Raw genomic sequence first — 19,572 nt, 5'->3', positions numbered from 1 at the left:
ACACTGGTCGCGGAAAGGGACAACTGCAGACTTTTCACATTGCTTGTCTATTGAGTGTAGGAAATAATCGTCGCTACCTCCACAACTGTTGTAATATTTTTATTATTTTTACTATGTATGACTCCTACTGGACCGTCTACACATTATTATACAAAAGAAACATCCCTGTGTGTTTTCCAATATCAATTAAACAGGAGACGAACACTGGTCGCGGAAAGGGACAACTGCAGACTTTTCACATTGCTTGTCTATTCAGTGTAGGAAATAATCGTCGCTACCTCCACAACTGTTGTAATATTTTTATTATTTTTACTATGTATGACTCCTACTGGACCGTCTACACATTATTATGTAAAAGAAACATCCCTGTGTGTTTTCCAATATCAATTAAACAGGAGACGAACACTGGTCGCGGAAAGGGACAACTGCAGACTTTTCACATTGCTTGTCTATTGAGTGTAGGAAGTAATCGTCACTACCTCCAGAACTGTTGTAATATATTTATTATTTTTACTATGTATGACTCCTACTGGTCACTCTACACATTATTATATCAAAGAAACATCCCTGTGTGTTTTCCAATATCAATTAAACGGGAGACGAACACTGGTCGCGGAAAGGGACAACTACAGACTTTTCATATTGCTTGCTTATAGCATGTGGGTAAATAGTGGTCACTACCTCTACAACTGTTGAAACATAATGATATGACTCCTACTGGACCGTCTACACATTATTATATAAAAGAAAGATCCCTGTGTGTTTTCCAATATCAATTAAACAGGAGACGAACACTGGTCGCGGAAAGGGACAACTACAGACTTTTCATATTGATTGGATATGGCGCGTGGGTAAATAGTGGTCACTACGTCCACAGCTGTTGTAATATATTTATTATTTTTACTATGTTTGACTCCTACTGGACCGTCTACACATTATTATACAAAAGAAACATCCCTATGTGTTTTCCAATATCAATTAAACAGGAGACGAACACTGGTCGCGGAAAGGGACAACTGCAGACTTTTCACATTGCTTGTCTATTCAGTGTAGGAAATAATCGTCGCTACCTCCACAACTGTTGTAATATTTTTATTATTTTTACTATGTATGACTCCTACTGGACCGTCTACACATTATTATGTAAAAGAAACATCCCTGTGTGTTTTCCAATATCAATTAAACAGGAGACGAACACTGGTCGCGGAAAGGGACAACTACAGACTTTTCATATTGCTTGTATGTAGCGCGTGGGTAAAAAATCGTCGCTACCTCCACAACTCTTGTAATATATTTATTAATTTTACTATGTATGACTCCTACTGGTCACTCTACACATTATTATATCAAAGAAACATCCCTGTGTGTTTTCCAATATCAATTAAACCGGAGACGAACACTGGTCGCGGAAATGGACAACTACAGACTTTTCATATTGATTGGATATGGCGCGTGGGTAAATAGTGGTCACTACGTCCACAGCTGTTGTAATATATTTATTATTTTTACTATTTATGACTCCTACTGGACCGTCTACACATTATTATATAAAAGAACCATCGCTGTTTGTTTTCCAATATCAATTAAACAGGAGACGAACACTGGTCGCGGAAAGGGACAACTACAGACTTTTCATATTGATTGGATATGGAGCGTGGGTAAGTAGTGGTCACTACGTCCACAGCTGTTGTAATATATTTATTATTTTTACTATGTATGACTCCTACTGGACCGTCTACACATTATTATATAAAAGAAACATCCCTGTGTGTTTTCCAATATCAATTAAACAGGAGACGAACACTGGTCGCGGAAAGGGACAACTGCAGACTTTTCACATTGCATGTCTATTCAGTGTAGGAAATAATCGTCGCTACCTCCACAACTGTTGTAATATTTTTATTATTTTTACTATGTATGACTCCTACTGGACCGTCTACACATTATTATACAAAAGAAACATCCCTGTGTGTTTTCCAATATCAATTAAACAGGAGACGAACACTGGTCGCGGAAAGGGACAACTACATACTTTTCACATTGCTTGTCTATTGAATGTAGGAAGTAATCGTCACTACCTCCACAACTGTTGTAATAGATTTATTATTTTTACTATGTATGACTCCTACTGGACCGTCTACACATTATTATATCAAAGAAACATCCCTGTGTGTTTTCCAATATCAATTAAACAGGAGACGAACACTGGTCGCGGAAAGGGACAACTACAGACTTTTCATATTGCTTGTATGTAGCGCGTGGGTAAAAAATCGTCGCTACCTCCACAACTCTTGTAATATATTTATTAATTTTACTATGTATGACTCCTACTGGTCACTCTACACATTATTATATCAAAGAAACATCCCTGTGTGTTTTCCAATATCAATTAAACCGGAGACGAACACTGGTCGCGGAAAGGGACAACTACAGACTTTTCATATTGCTTGTATGTAGCGCGTGGGTAAAAAATCGTCGCTACCTCCACAACTGTTGAAATATAATGATTATTTTTACTATTTATGACTCCTACTGGTCAGTATACACATTATTATAAAAAAGAACCATCGCTGTGTGTTTTCCAATATCAATTAAACAGGAGACGAACACTGGTCGCGGAAAGGGACAACTACAGACTTTTCATATTGATTGGATATGGCGCGTGGGTAAATAGTGGTCACTACGTCCACAGCTGTTGTAATATATTTATTATTTTTACTATGTATGACTCCTACTGGACCGTCTACACATTATTATATAAAAGAAACATCCCTGTGTGTTTTCCAATATCAATTAAACGGGAGACGAACATTGGTCGCGGAAAGGGACAACTGCAGACTTTTCACATTGCTTGTCTATTCAGTGTAGGAAATAATCGTCGCTACCTCCACAACTGTTGTAATATTTTTATTATTTTTACTATGTATGACTCCTACTGGACCGTCTACACATTATTATATCAAAGAAACATCCCTGTGTGTTTTCCAATATCAATTAAACCGGAGACGAACACTGGTCGCGGAAATGGACAACTACAGACTTTTCATATTGCTTGTATGTAGCGCGTGGGTAAAAAATCGTCGCTACCTCCACAACTGTTGAAATATAATGATTATTTTTACTATTTATGACTCCTACTGGTCAGTATACACATTATTATAAAAAAGAACCATCGCTGTGTGTTTTCCAATATCAATTAAACAGGAGACGAACACTGGTCGCGGAAAGGGACAACTACAGACTTTTCATATTGATTGGATATGGCGCGTGGGTAAATAGTGGTCACTACGTCCACAGCTGTTGTAATATCTTTATTATTTTTACTATGTATGACTCCTACTGGACCGTCTACACATTATTATACAAAAGAAACATCCCTGTGTGTTTTCCAATATCAATTAAACAGGAGACGAACACTGGTCGCGGAAAGGGACAACTGCAGACTTTTCACATTGCTTGTCTATTGAGTGTAGGAAATAATCGTCGCTACCTCCACAACTGTTGTAATATTTTTATTATTTTTACTATGTATGACTCCTACTGGACCGTCTACACATTATTATACAAAAGAAACATCCCTGTGTGTTTTCCAATATCAATTAAACAGGAGACGAACACTGGTCGCGGAAAGGGACAACTGCAGACTTTTCACATTGCTTGTCTATTCAGTGTAGGAAATAATCGTCGCTACCTCCACAACTGTTGTAATATTTTTATTATTTTTACTATGTATGACTCCTACTGGACCGTCTACACATTATTATGTAAAAGAAACATCCCTGTGTGTTTTCCAATATCAATTAAACAGGAGACGAACACTGGTCGCGGAAAGGGACAACTGCAGACTTTTCACATTGCTTGTCTATTGAGTGTAGGAAGTAATCGTCACTACCTCCAGAACTGTTGTAATATATTTATTATTTTTACTATGTATGACTCCTACTGGTCACTCTACACATTATTATATCAAAGAAACATCCCTGTGTGTTTTCCAATATCAATTAAACGGGAGACGAACACTGGTCGCGGAAAGGGACAACTACAGACTTTTCATATTGCTTGCTTATAGCATGTGGGTAAATAGTGGTCACTACCTCTACAACTGTTGAAACATAATGATATGACTCCTACTGGACCGTCTACACATTATTATATAAAAGAAAGATCCCTGTGTGTTTTCCAATATCAATTAAACAGGAGACGAACACTGGTCGCGGAAAGGGACAACTACAGACTTTTCATATTGATTGGATATGGCGCGTGGGTAAATAGTGGTCACTACGTCCACAGCTGTTGTAATATATTTATTATTTTTACTATGTATGACTCCTACTGGACCGTCTACACATTATTATGTAAAAGAAACATCCCTATGTGTTTTCCAATATCAATTAAACAGGAGACGAACACTGGTCGCGGAAAGGGACAACTACAGACTTTTCATATTGCTTGCTTATAGCATGTGGGTAAATAGTGGTCACTACCTCTACAACTGTTGAAACATAATGATATGACTCCTACTGGACCGTCTACACATTATTATATAAAAGAAAGATCCCTGTGTGTTTTCCAATATCAATTAAACAGGAGACGAACACTGGTCGCGGAAAGGGACAACTACAGACTTTTCATATTGATTGGATATGGCGCGTGGGTAAATAGTGGTCACTACGTCCACAGCTGTTGTAATATATTTATTATTTTTACTATGTATGACTCCTACTGGACCGTCTACACATTATTATGTAAAAGAAACATCCCTGTGTGTTTTCCAATATCAATTAAACAGGAGACGAACACTGGTCGCGGAAAGGGACAACTACAGACTTTTCATATTGCTTGTCTATTGAGTGTAGGAAGTAATCGTCACTACCTCCACAACTGTTGTAATATATTTATTATTTTTACTATGTATGACTCCTACTGGTCACTCTACACATTATTATATCAAAGCAACATCGCTGTGTGTTTTCCAATATCAATTAAACAGGAGACGAACACTGGTCGCGGAAAGGGACAACTACAGACATTTCATATTGCTTGTATATAGCATGTGGGTAAATAATCGTCGCTACCTCCACATCTGTCGTAAGATCTTTACTATTTTTACTATGTATGACTCCTACTGGTCACTCTACACATTATTAGATCAAAGAAACATCCCTTTGTATTTTCCAATATCAATTAAACAGGAGAAGAACACTGGTCGCGGAAAGGGACAACTACAGACAACTACAGACTTTTCATATTGCTTGTATGTAGCGTGTGGGTAAATAATCGTCGCTACCTCCACAACTGTTGAAATATCATGATTATTTTTACTATGTATGAATCCTACTGGACCGACATTTGTATCAGTAAGGTCTTCTGTTCTCTGTAGTATAATAAACTGTAGACAATTGTAAATTTAGTAGAAGCATGCAATTCTATTCAATACTCAAATGGCATGACAACTACCTTCTTTTGCCTCACAGATGTATGCGCGTACTTGCAGAGCCATGTTTGTGAAGACACAATCACAAACAGGGAACCATCTATGGGTCTAATGTCCTCATTCTTGCCATTTTGCATTACCCGTGCATTATCGGACGCAGTAGGTATATCTATAAGAATAAAAAATATATATTACTTCAAAGACGTTTCTTAGTTCCTTACGAAAAACTTTACTTATGACAAGTTTTATTACTTAAAACTTACTTGTCGGAAACAAATTATACCATTCTTATAATATTACAGTTATGCACTGTCTATTATAATTTTAACACATAATAAATATTACAACTGTTCAGTGTTTGGTATCCGATTCTTTACTTACAGTTTATATTATAATTTATCTTTTTATAATTTTTATAAGTTTTGCCCTGTATTTTCAACGGTGACTTTTCTATCTTAAGCCATATAAGGCTTTATTCAACATCTTTTATTGGTTGTTGCTGTATTTGGAAAAGAGTCACTCACTGAAAAAGGCGGCGCTTAAGCAAAGTAAGTAGCAATCTGGTTGGTTAAAGACCATCACCTTTCTGGATTATTTCATTCAGAAATAGCTGCCTGTGAAATTTTGATAGTATCGCTGACATCTGGCATCGTGGTGAAAGACCTGTCATCAAGGGCCAATGCAACGCCGGTGTTTTCTGTAATTATAATGATGATGTAAATTTAAATCGACAGTTCTTAATTAGGAGTTAACGATGTGACTCGGGGGTCACATTCATTGAGCGCTGGATCTTCCTATCTCACAGATATTATAAACAAACAGTCATTGCTTCAGTCTTGTGCGGTAATTAAATCATCAATTTATTAAATTGTATTGACACTTGTATCCCATGTGTTCGTCCCCCGTTTAATTGATAATGGAAAACACACAGGGATGTTTCTGTTATGTAATAATGTGTAGAAGGACCAGTAAAAGTCATACATAGTAAAAATAATAGATATATTACAACAGTTGTGGAGGTAGCGACGATTATTTACACACACACACGCTATATACAAGCGTGCAATATGAAAAGTCTGTACTTGTCCCTTTCCGCGACCACTGTTCGTCTTCCGTTAAATAGATAATTGAAAAAACACAGGGATGTTTCCTCTATCTAATACTGTGTAGTGTGGGCAGTAGGAGTCATACATAGTAAAAATAATAGATATATTACAACAGTTGTGGAGGCAGCGACGATTATTTACCCACACGCTATGTACAAGTGATAGGAAAAGTCTGCAGCTGTCCCTTTCCGCGACCACTGTTCGTCTCGCGCTAAATGGATAATGGAAAACACACATAAATGTTTCTTTTATCTAATAATGTGTAGTGTGGCCAGTAGGAGTGATGAAAAGAAAAATAATAGGTATATTACAACAGTTATGGAGCCAGCTACGATTATTTACACACACACACGCTACATACAAGCGTGCATTATGAAAAGTCTGTACTTGTCCCTTTCCGCGACCACTGTTCGTCTTCCGTTAAATAGATAATTGAAAACACACAGGGATGTTTCTTTTATCTAATAATGGGAATTGTGGCCAGTAGGAGTGATGAAAAGTAAAGATAATAGATATATTACAACAGTTGTGGAGGCAGCGACGATTATTTACACACACACACGCTACATACAAGCGTGCATTATGAAAAGTCTGTACTTGTCCCTTTCCGCGACCACTGTTCGTCTTCCGTTAAATAGATAATTGAAAACACACAGGGATGTTTCTTTTATCTAATAATGGGAATTGTGGCCAGTAGGAGTGATGAAAAGTAAAGATAATAGATATATTACAACAGTTGTGGAGGCAGCGACGATTATTTACACACACACACGCTATATACAAGCGTGCAATATGAAAAGTCTGTACTTGTCCCTTTCCGCGTCCACTGTCCGTCTTCCGTTAAATAGATAATTGAAAACACACAGGGATGTTTCTTTGATCAAGTACTGTGTAGTGTGGCCAGTAGGGGTCATACATAGTAAAAATAATAGATATATTACAACAGTTGTGGAGGTAGCGACGATTATTTACACACACACACGCTATATACAAGCGTGCAATATGAAAAGTCTGTACTTGTCCCTTTCCGCGACCACTGTTCGTCTTCCGTTAAATAGATAATTGAAAACACACAGGGATGTTTCTTTGATAAAGTACTGTGTAGTGTGGCCAGTAGGGGTCATACATAGTAAAAATAATAGATATATTACAACAGTTGTGGAGGTAGCGACGATTATTTACACACACACACGCTATATACAAGCGTGCAATATGAAAAGTCTGTACTTGTCCAGTCGCTAAATAGATAATTGAAAACACACAGGGATGTTTCTTTTATCTAATAATGGGAATTGTGGCCAGTAGGAGTGATGAAAAGTAAAGATAATAGATATATTACAACAGTTGTTGAGGCAGCGACGATTATTTACATACACTCTATACACAAGCAATATGAAAAGTCTGTACTTGTCCCTTTCCGCGACCACTGTTCGTCTCCCGCTAAATGGATAATGGAAAACAAACAGGGATGTTTCTTTTATTTAATAATGTGTAGTGTGGCCAGTAGGAGTCATACATAGTAAAAATAATAGATATATTACAACAGTTGTTGAGGCAGCGACGATTATTTACCCACACGCTATATACAAGCAATTGGAAAAGTCTGTAGCTGTCCCTTTCCGCGACCACTGTTCGTCTCCCGCTAAATGGATAATGGAAAACACACAGGGATGTTTCTTTTATCTAATACTGTGTAGTGTGGCCAGTAGGAGTGATGAAAAGTAAAGATAATAGATATATTACAACAGTTGTGGAGGCAGCGACGATTATTTACACACACGATATGTACAAGTGACAGGAAAAGTCTGCAGCTGTCCCTTTCCGCGACCACTGTTCGTCTCCCGCTAAATGGATAATGGAAAACACACAGGGATGTTTCTTTTATCTAATACTGTGTAGTGTGGCCAGTAGGGGTCACACATAGTGCGAATAATAAATATATTACAACAGTTGTGGAGGTAGCGACGATTATTTACACACACACTCTATATACAAGCATGCAATATGAAAAGTCTGTAGCTGTCCCTTTCCGCGACAACTGTTTGTCTCCGTTAAATGGATAATGGAAAACACACAGGGATGTTTCTTTTATCTAATAATGGAAAGTGTGGCCAGTAGGAGTCATACGTAGTACAAATAATAAATATATTACAACAGTTGTGGAGGCAGCGACGATTATTTACCCACACGCTATATACAAGCAATATGAAAAGTCTGTAGCTGTCCCTTTCCGCGACCACTGTTCGTCTCCCGCTAAATGGATAATGGAAAACACACTGAAATGTTTCTTTTATCTAATAATGTGTAGAGTGGCCAGTAGGAGTGATGAAAAGTAAAGATAATAGATATATTACAACAGTTGTGGAGGCAGCGACGATTATTTACACACACGCTATGTACAAGTGCATGATAGGAAAAGTCTGCAGCTGTCCCTTTCCGCGACCACTGTTCGTCTCCCGCTAAATGGGTAATTGAAAACACACAGGGATCTTTCTTTTATCTAATAATGGGAAGTGTGGCCAGTAGGAGTCATACATAGTAAAGATAATAGATATATTACAACAGCTGTGGAGGCAGCGACGATTATTTACACACACACTCTATACACAAGCAATAGGAAAAGTCTGTAGCTGTCCCTTTCCGCGACCACTGTTCGTCTCCCGCTAAATGGATAATGGAAAACACACAGGGGTGTTTCTTTTATCTAATAATGTGTAGTGTGGCCAGTAGGGGTCATACATAGTGCGAATAATAAATATATTGCAACAGTTGTGGAGGTACCGACGATTATCTACCCACACGCTATATACAAGCAATATGAAAAGTCTGTAGCTGTCCCTTTCCGCGACCACTGTTCGTCTCCCGCTAAATGGATAATGGAAAACACACAGAAATGTTTCTTTTATCTAATAATGTGTAGTGTGGCCAGTAGGAGTGATGAAAAGTAAAGATAATAGATATATTACAACAGTTGTGGAGGCAGCGACGATTATTTACACACACGCTATGTACAAGTGATAGGAAAAGTCTGCAGCTGTCCCTTTCCGCGACCACTGTTCGTCTCCCGCTAAATGGATAATGGAAAACACACAGGGATGTTTCTTTTATCTAATACTGTGTAGTGTGGCCAGTAGGGGTCATACATAGTGCGAATAATAAATATATTACAACAGTTGTGGAGGCAGCGACGATTATTTACACACACACTCTATACACAAGCAATATGAAAAGTCTGTAGCTGTCCCTTTCCGCGACCACTGTTCGTCTCCCGCTAAATGGATAATGGAAAACACACAGGGGTGTTTCTTTTATCTAATAATGTGTAGTGTGGCCAGTAGGGGTGATACATAGTGCGAATAATAAATATATTGCAACAGCTGTGGAGGTACCGACGATTATTTACACACACGCTATATACAAGCAATAGGAAAAGTCTGTAGCTGTCCCTTTCCGCGACCACTGTTCGTCTCCCGCTAAATGGATAATGGAAAACACACTGAAATGTTTCTTTTATCTAATAATGTGTAGTGTGGCCAGTAGGAGTCATACATAGTAAAAATAATAGATATATTACAACAGTTGTGGAGGCAGCGACGATTATTTACACACACACTCTATACACAAGCAATATGAAAAGTCTGTAGCTGTCCCTTACCGCGACCACTGTTCGTCTCCCGTTAAATGGATAATTGAAAACACACAGGGATGTTTCTTTTATCTAATAATGGGAAGTGTTGCCAGTAGGAGTCATACATAGTAAAGATAATAGATATATTACAACAGCTGTGGAGGCAGCGACGATTATTTACACACACACTCTATACACAAGCAATATGAAAAGTCTGTAGCTGTCCCTTTCCGCGACCACTGTTCGTCTCCCGTTAAATGGATAATTGAAAACACACAGGGATGTTTCTTTTATCTAATAATGGGAAGTGTTGCCAGTAGGAGTCATACATAGTAAAGATAATAGATATATTACAACAGCTGTGGAGGCAGCGACGATTATTTACACACACACTCTATACACAAGCAATATGAAAAGTCTGTAGCTGTCCCTTTCCGCGACCACTGTTCGTCTCCCGTTAAATGGATAATTGAAAACACACAGGGATGTTTCTTTTATCTAATAATGGGAAGTGTTGCCAGTAGGAGTCATACATAGTAAAGATAATAGATATATTACAACAGCTGTGGAGGCAGCGACGATTATTTACACACACACTCTATACACAAGCAATATGAAAAGTCTGTAGCTGTCCCTTACCGCGACCACTGTTCGTCTCCCGTTAAATGGATAATTGAAAACACACAGGGATGTTTCTTTTATCTAATAATGGGAAGTGTTGCCAGTAGGAGTCATACATAGTAAAGATAATAGATATATTACAACAGCTGTGGAGGCAGCGACGATTATTTACACACACACTCTATACACAAGCAATATGAAAAGTCTGTAGCTGTCCCTTTCCGCGACCACTGTTCGTCTCCCGTTAAATGGATAATTGAAAACACACAGGGATGTTTCTTTTATCTAATAATGGGAAGTGTTGCCAGTAGGAGTCATACATAGTAAAGATAATAGATATATTACAACAGCTGTGGAGGCAGCGACGATTATTTACACACACACTCTATACACAAGCAATATGAAAAGTCTGTAGCTGTCCCTTTCCGCGACCAATGTTCGTCTTCCGCTAAATGGATAATGGAAAACACACAGGGGTGTTTCTTTGATCTAATAATGTGTAGTGTGGCCAGTAGGGGTCATACATAGTGCGAATAATAAATATATTGCAACAGTTGTGGAGGTACCGACGATTATTTACCCACACGCTATATACATAAGCAATAGGAAAAGTCTGTAGCTGTCCCTTTCCGCGACCACTGTTCGTCTCCCGCTAAATGGATAATGGAAAACACACTGAAATGTTTCTTTTATCTAATAATGTGTAGTGTGGCCAGTAGGAGTGATGGAAAGTAAAGATAATAGATATATTACAACAGTTGTGGAGGCAGCGACGATTATTTACACACACGCTATGTACAAGTGATAGGAAAAGTCTGCAGCTGTCCCTTTCCGCGACCACTGTTCGTCTCCCGCTAAATGGATAATGGAAAACACACTGAAATGTTTCTTTTATCTAATACTGTGTAGTGTGGCCAGTAGGGGTCATACATAGTGCGAATAATAAATATATTACAATAGTTGTGGAGGTAGCGACGATTATTTACATACACTCTATACACAAGCAATATGAAAAGTCTGTACTTGTCCCTTTCCGCGACCACTGTTCGTCTCCTGTTTAATTGATATTGGAAAACACACAGGGATGGTTTTTTTTATCTAATAATGTGTAGTGTGGCCAGTAGGAGTCATACATAGTAAAAATAATAGATATATTACAACAGTTGTTGAGGCAGCGACGATTATTTACACACACACTCTATACACAAGCAATATGAAAAGTCTGTAGCTGTCCCTTTCCGCGACCACTGTTCGTCTCCCGCTAAATGGATAATTGAAAACACACAGGGATGTTTCTTTTATCTAATAATGTGTAGTGTGGCCAGTAGGACTGATGAAAAGTAAAGTTAATAGATATATTACAACAGCTGTGGAGGCAGCGACGATTATTTACACACACGCTATGTACAAGTGATAGGAAAAGTCTGCAGCTGTCCCTTTCCGCGACCACTGTTCGTCTCCCGCTAAATGGATAATGGAAAACACACAGGGATGTTTCTTTTATCTAATACTGTGTAGTGTGGCCAGTAGGGGTCATACATAGTGCGAATAATAAATATATTACAACAGTTGTGGAGGTAGCGACGATTATTTACATACACTCTATACACAAGCAATATGAAAAGTCTGTACTTGTCCCTTTCCGCGACCACTGTTCGTCTTCCGCTAAATGGATAATTGAAAACACACAGGGATGTTTCTTTTGTCTAATAATGGGAAGTGTGGCCAGTAGGAGTCATACATAGTAAAGATAATAGATATATTACAACAGCTGTGGAGGCAGCGACGATTATTTACACACACACTCTATACACAAGCAATATGAAAAGACTGTAGCTGTCCCTTTCCGCGACCACTGTTCGTCTCCCGTTAAATGGATAATTGAAAACACACAGGGATGTTTCTTTTATCTAATAATGGGAAGTGTGGCCAGTAGGAGTCATACATAGTAAAGATAATAGATATATTACAACAGTTGTGGAGGCAGCGACGATTATTTACACACACGCTATATACAAGCAATATGAAAAGTCTGTAGCTGTCCCTTTCCGCGACCACTGTTCGTCTCCCGCTAAATGGATAATGGAAAACACACAGAAATGTTTCTTTTATCTAATAATGTGTAGAGTGGCCAGTAGGAGTGATGAAAAGTAAAGATAATAGATATATTACAACAGTTGTGGAGGCAGCGACGATTATTTACACACACGCTATGTACAAGTGCATGATAGGAAAAGTCTGCAGCTGTCCCTTTCCGCGACCACTGTTCGTCTCCCGCTAAATGGATAATGGAAAACACACTGAAATGTTTCTTTTATCTAATAATGTGAAGTGTGGCCAGTAGGAGTCATACATAGTAAAAATAATAGATATATTACAACAGTTGTTGAGGCAGCGACGATTATTTACACACACACTCTATACACAAGCAATATGAAAAGTCTGTAGCTGTCCCTTTCCGCGACCACTGTTCGTCTCCCGCTAAATGGATAATTGAAAACACACAGGGATGTTTCTTTTATCTAATAATGGGAAGTGTGGCCAGTAGGAGTCATACATAGTAAAGATAATAGATATATTACAACAGCTGTGGAGGCAGCGACGATTATTTACACACACACTCTATACACAAGCAATATGAAAAGTCTGTAGCTGTCCCTTTCCGCGACCACTGTTCGTCTCCCGCTAAATGGATAATGGAAAACACACAGGGGTGTTTCTTTTATCTAATACTGTGTAGTGTGGCCAGTAGGAGTGATGGAAAGTAAAGGTAATAGATATATTACAACAGTTGTGGAGGCAGCGACGATTATTTACACACACGCTATGTACAAGTGATAGGAAAAGTCTGCAGCTGTCCCTTTCCGCGACCACTGTTCGTCTCCCGCTAAATGGATAATGGAAAACACACTGGGATGTTTTTTTTATCTAATACTGTGTAGTGTGGCCAGTAGGGGTCATACATAGTGCGAATAATAAATATATTACAACAGCTGTGCAGGTAGCGACGATTATTTACACACACACTCTATACACAAGCAATATGAAAAGTCTGTATTTGTCCCTTTCCGCGACCAGTGTTCGTCTCCTGTTTAATTGATATTGGAAATCACAAAGGGATGGGTTTTTTTATCTCATAATGTGTAGTGTGGCTAGTAGGAGTCATACATAGTAAAAATAATAGATATATTACAACAGTTGTTGAGGCAGCGACGATTATTTACACACACACTCTATACACAAGCAATATGAAAAGTCTGTACTTGTCCCTTTCCGCGACCACTATTCGTCTCCCGCTAAATGGATAATGGAAAACACACAGGGATATTTCTTTTATCTAATAATGGGAAGTGTGGCCAGTAGGAATCATACATAGTAAAGATAATAGATATATTACAACAGCTGTGGAGGCAGCGACGATTATTTACACACACACTCTATACACAAGCAATATGAAAAGTCTGTAGCTGTCCCTTTCCGCGACCACTGTTCGTCTCCCGTTAAATGGATAATGGAAAACACACAGAAATGTTTCTTTTATCTAATAATGTGTAGAGTGGCCAGTAGGAGTGATGAAAAGTAAAGATAATAGATATATTACAACAGCTGTGGAGGCAGCGACGATTATTTACACACACACTCTATACACAAGCAATATGAAAAGTCTGTAGCTGTCCCTTTCCGCGACCACTGTTCGTCTCCCGCTAAATGGATAATGGAAAACACACAGGGATGTTTCTTTTATCTAATACTGTGTAGTGTGGCCAGTAGGGGTCATACATAGTGCGAATAATAAATATATTACAACAGTTGTGGAGGTAGCGACGATTATTTACATACACTCTATACACAAGCAATATGAAAAGTCTGTATTTGTCCCTTTCCGCGACCACTGTTCGTCTCCCGCTAAATGGATAATGGAAAACACACAGGGGTGTTTCTTTTATCTAATAATGGGAATTGTGGCCAGTAGGAATCATACATAGTAAAGATAATAGATATATAACAACAGCTGTGGAGGCAGCGACGATTATTTACACACACACTCTATAAACAAGCAATATGAAAAGTCTCTACCTGTCCCTTTCCGCGACCACTGTTCGTCTCCCGTTAAATGGATAATGGAAAACACACAGGGATGTTTCTTTTATCTGATAATGGGAAGTGTGGCCAGTAGGAGTCATACATATTAAAGATAATAGATATATTACAACAGCTGTGGAGGCAGCGACGATTATTTACACACACACTCTATACACAAGCAATATGAAAATTCTGTAGCTGTTCCTTTCCGCGACCAATGTTCGTCTCCCGCTAAATGGATAATGGAAAACACACAGGGGTGTTTCTTTTATCTAATAATGTGTAGTGTGGCCAGTAGGGGTCATACATAGTGCGAATAATAAATATATTACAACAGTTGTGGAGGTACCGACGATTATTTACCCACACGCTATATACAAGCAATAGGAAAAGTCTGTAGCTGTCCCTTTCCGCGACCACTGTTCGTCTCCCGCTAAATTTGATAATTGAAAACACACTGAAATGTTTCTTTTATCTAATAATGTGTAGTGTGGCCAGTAGGACTGATGAAAAGTAAAGATAATAGATATATTACAACAGTTGTGGAGGCAGCGACGATTATTTACACACACGCTATGTACAAGTGATAGGAAAAGTCTGCAGCTGTCCCTTTCCGCGACCACTGTTCGTCTCCCGCTAAATGGATAATGGAAAACACACAGGGATGTTTCTTTTATCTAATACTGTGTAGTGTGGCCAGTAGGGGTCATACATAGTGCGAATAATAAATATATTACAACAGTTGTTGAGGTAGCGACGATTATTTACATACACTCTATACACAAGCAATATGAAAAGTCTGTACTTGTCCCTTTCCGCGACCAGTGTTCGTCTCCTGTTTAATTGATATTGGAAATCACAAAGGGATGGGGTTTTTTTATCTCATAATGTGTAGTGTGGCCAGTAGGAGTCATACATAGTAAAAATAATAGATATATTACAACAGTTGTTGAGGCAGCGACGATTATTTACACACACACTCTATACACAAGCAATATGAAAAGTCTTTAGCTGTCCCTTTCCGCGACCACTGTTCGTCTCCCGCTAAATGGATAATGGAAAACACACAGGGATATTTCTTTTATCTAATAATGGGAAGTGTGGCCAGTAGGAATCATACATAGTAAAGATAATAGATATATTACAACAGCTGTGGAGGCAGCGACGATTATTTACACACACACTCTATACACAAGCAATATGAAAAGTCTGTAGCTGTCCCTTTCCGCGACCACTGTTCGTCTCCCGTTAAATGGATAATGGAAAACACACAGGGATGTTTCTTTTATCTAATAATGGAAAGTGTGGCCAGTAGGAGTCATACGTAGTACAAATAATAAATATATTACAACAGTTGTGGAGGCAGCGACGATTATTTACCCACACGCTATATACAAGCAATAGGAAAAGTCTGTAGCTGTCCCTTTCCGCGACCACTGTTCGTCTCCCGCTAAATGGATAATGGAAAACACACTGAAATGTTTCTTTTATCTAATAATGTGTAGAGTGGCCAGTAGGAGTGATGAAAAGTAAAGATAATAGATATATTACAACAGTTGTGGAGGCAGCGACGATTATTTACACACACGCTATGTACAAGTGCATGATAGGAAAAGTCTGCAGCTGTCCCTTTCCGCGACCACTGTTCGTCTCCCGCTAAATGGATAATGGAAAACACACAGGGATGTTTCTTTTATCTAATAATGTGTAGTGTGGCCAGTAGGGGTCATACATAGTGCGAATAATAAATATATTACAACAGTTGTGGAGGTAGCGACGATTATTTACATACACTCTATACACAAGCAATATGAAAAGTCTGTACTTGTCCCTTTCCGCGACCACTGTTCGTCTCCCGCTAAATGGATAATGGAAAACACACAGGGATGTTTCTTTTATCTAATAATGGGAAGTGTGGCCAGTAGGAATCATACATAGTAAAGATAATAGATATATTACAACAGCTGTGGAGGCAGCGACGATTATTTACACACACACTCTATACACAAGCAATATGAAAAGTCTGTAGCTGTCCCTTTCCGCGACCACTGTTCGTCTCCCGTTAAATGGATAATTGAAAACACACAGGGATGTTTCTTTTATCTAATAATGTGTAGTGTGGCCAGTAGGGGTCATACATAGTGCGAATAATAAATATATTACAACAGTTGTGGAGGCAGCGACGATTATTTACCCACACGCTATATACAAGCAATAGGAAAAGTCTGTAGCTGTCCCTTTCCGCGACCACTGTTCGTCTCCCGCTAAATGGATAATGGAAAACACACAGGGATGTTTCTTTTATCTAATAATGTGTAGTGTGGCCAGTAGGAGTCATACATAGTAAAGATAATAGATATATTACAACAGTTGTGGAGGCAGCGACGATTATTTACACACACGCTATGTACAAGTGATAGGAAAAGTCTGTAGCTGTCCCTTTCCGCGACCACTGTTCGTCTCCCGCTAAATGGATAATGGAAAACACACAGGGATGTTTCTTTTATCTAATACTGTGTAGTGTGGCCAGTAGGGGTCATACATAGTGCGAATAATAAATATATTACAACAGTTGTGGAGGTAGCGACGATTATTTACATACACTCTATACACAAGCAATATGAAAAGTCTGTACTTGTCCCTTTCCGCGACCACTGTTCGTCTCCCGCTAAATGGATAATGTAAAACACACAGGGATGTTTCTTTTAACTAATAATGTGTAGAGTGACCAGTAGGGGTCATACATATAAATATATATATATATATACATTACAACAGTTGTGGAGGTAGCGACGATTATTTACACACACGCTACACAAGGATGTTTCCTTTATATGATAATGTGCAGTGTGACATGTCAGTGGCGTAAATATAAAAAACATATTTGTATTATAATAGTTGTGGGGTAGTGGGGTTATTGTTCCCACACCAGGCAACATGAACAGTCTGTAGTTGTCCCTTTCCCAGACCAATATAATTATTTGATCACTGTGTTCGGTTCTTCGCTCAGGATGCTGTACTGGGTACCTTGACTTTACTGAGGGTTTATTGAGAATCACATGTTAAGTAAGGATAAGAATTTATGGATGAACAACTTATTTATTACAATTAAGAGCGACTTTTCGGTGTAGGTTCTAAAGCCGTTATCAAAGTGATATACAGAGCCTGGTTGACAAGTATATACAAGTCGGAAGCAATGTTTATACAGTAGAGTTGATATTGTTATACTGGAGTAGAGAATCCTGTTATGTATATACAAGGCCATTCGTGCAACAAGTTGTCCCAGTTTCCCAGAGCAATGCCCGTCCCCCGTACAAATAATAATTGTATAATACTAGTTATGGGGGTATTGTGGCGATGATTTTCCCACAGCCAATGCAAGGCAATAGGAACAGTGTGCAGTTGTTCCTTTCCCAGACCAATGTTCGCCCCTCGTATAAAATAATATGAAACATACGCAATGCTCTTTTTTCATAATAATGTGTAAGAGTGACGTTTCAGTGGACCGAATAAAAAAGCACTGTATTATACCCATTGTAGGGGTAGCCATGAGGATTTTTACATATCTAAAAAAGGCAATATGAAGACTCTGTAGTTGTCACTTTCCCAGACCAACGTACGCCTCTCGTTTAATTGATGGGGAAAATACACAAGGATGTTTCTTTTATATAATAGTAATGTGTAGAGTGACCAGTCAGTGGCTTGAGTATACAAAAAATAATTGTATTAAACTAGTTGTAGGGGTAGCGGCGATGATTTACGCACACGCTATATACGAGGCAATGTGAAGAGTCTGTAGTTGTCTGTAGTTGTTTATAAAATAACGAAAATACGCAAAGCTCTATTTCATAACCTATGTGTAGGGTGGCTACAAAGAATACATTCTGAAGAACGTTAACTAGATTAAAGTGAGTCAGCATAAATGGCACTGGATTCGAATATGCCAAAGCATGTATTTTTCCATATTTTTTATCTGTGAATTCGACGATATAGGATATAGTGGTAAAGCTTATGTTAAGTCGAGATTCCCCTTTGATAGAAATTATTTAAATCCGATTGTCAAAAGAAAATATTGTATAAAAAAAGTGAGCTAACCAGTTTAAACATATCTGTTTACCTCTCTGATGACTTGATAGCAAAAAATAAGGGATCAGAGTAAATTAAAGTGGCCTGTGTTCTGAAAAGAAAGTTCGGCTATCGTTTGTCAGCTATATTTGTGAGATTGCGAGAATGTGTATAATGAATATGTATGTATATGTCCGTTCTAGTACCTAGACAAACGGATTTTACAAACATGCATGTATTTATTAGTTTAGGGTAGTGTGATACATTACCACGATGTCTAAAGAGACTGAATCAAACCACAGATGATCTCAATCGTCACCTCACTAACAGTACAGATAAAAAAAATAATGGCTTTAAATGTGTTAAAATTGAGTGAGCTTGATCGAGTAAGTATATATACATATTATATATAAAAGAATACTGCGTTCATAATATTTATTCAGACAAAAATGTATGGAATTGTTATAATTTGACTGGGATTTGTCTATAGATAGCCGCGCATTTCGTATTGTCGTGCGGAAGCTTAAATACAGTATAGTTGAACTACACGCGCGAGCATAACAGGCATACCTCTCGATAAACGTAGCTCTGAGGCCTGGTCTGGGAAAGGGACGTATACTGACTCGACCCACGAG

The 19,572-nt window shown here is 38.4% G+C and overlaps 1 long non-coding RNA gene across 1 annotated transcript; it reads right to left on the bottom strand.

The window, feature by feature from the left end:
• Positions 1-5,463: 5,463 nt before the first annotated feature.
• Positions 5,464-19,567, bottom strand: LOC125376901. Its single transcript, XR_007219371.1, has 3 exons — positions 19,508-19,567; positions 6,017-6,131; positions 5,464-5,603 (listed from the first exon to the last, which is right to left on the bottom strand). It is a non-coding gene; the product is annotated as an uncharacterized LOC125376901 (long non-coding RNA).
• Between the last annotated feature and the right edge of the window lie 5 nt (positions 19,568-19,572).

The sequence above is a fragment of the Haliotis rufescens genome, unplaced genomic scaffold (assembly GCF_023055435.1).
Source record: "Haliotis rufescens isolate VD_foot unplaced genomic scaffold, xgHalRufe1.0.p SCAF_8, whole genome shotgun sequence".
NCBI lineage: Eukaryota > Metazoa > Mollusca > Gastropoda > Lepetellida > Haliotidae > Haliotis > Haliotis rufescens.
Note: the sequence above shows the minus strand (reverse complement) of the source record. Positions and strands in the feature narration are given on the sequence as shown.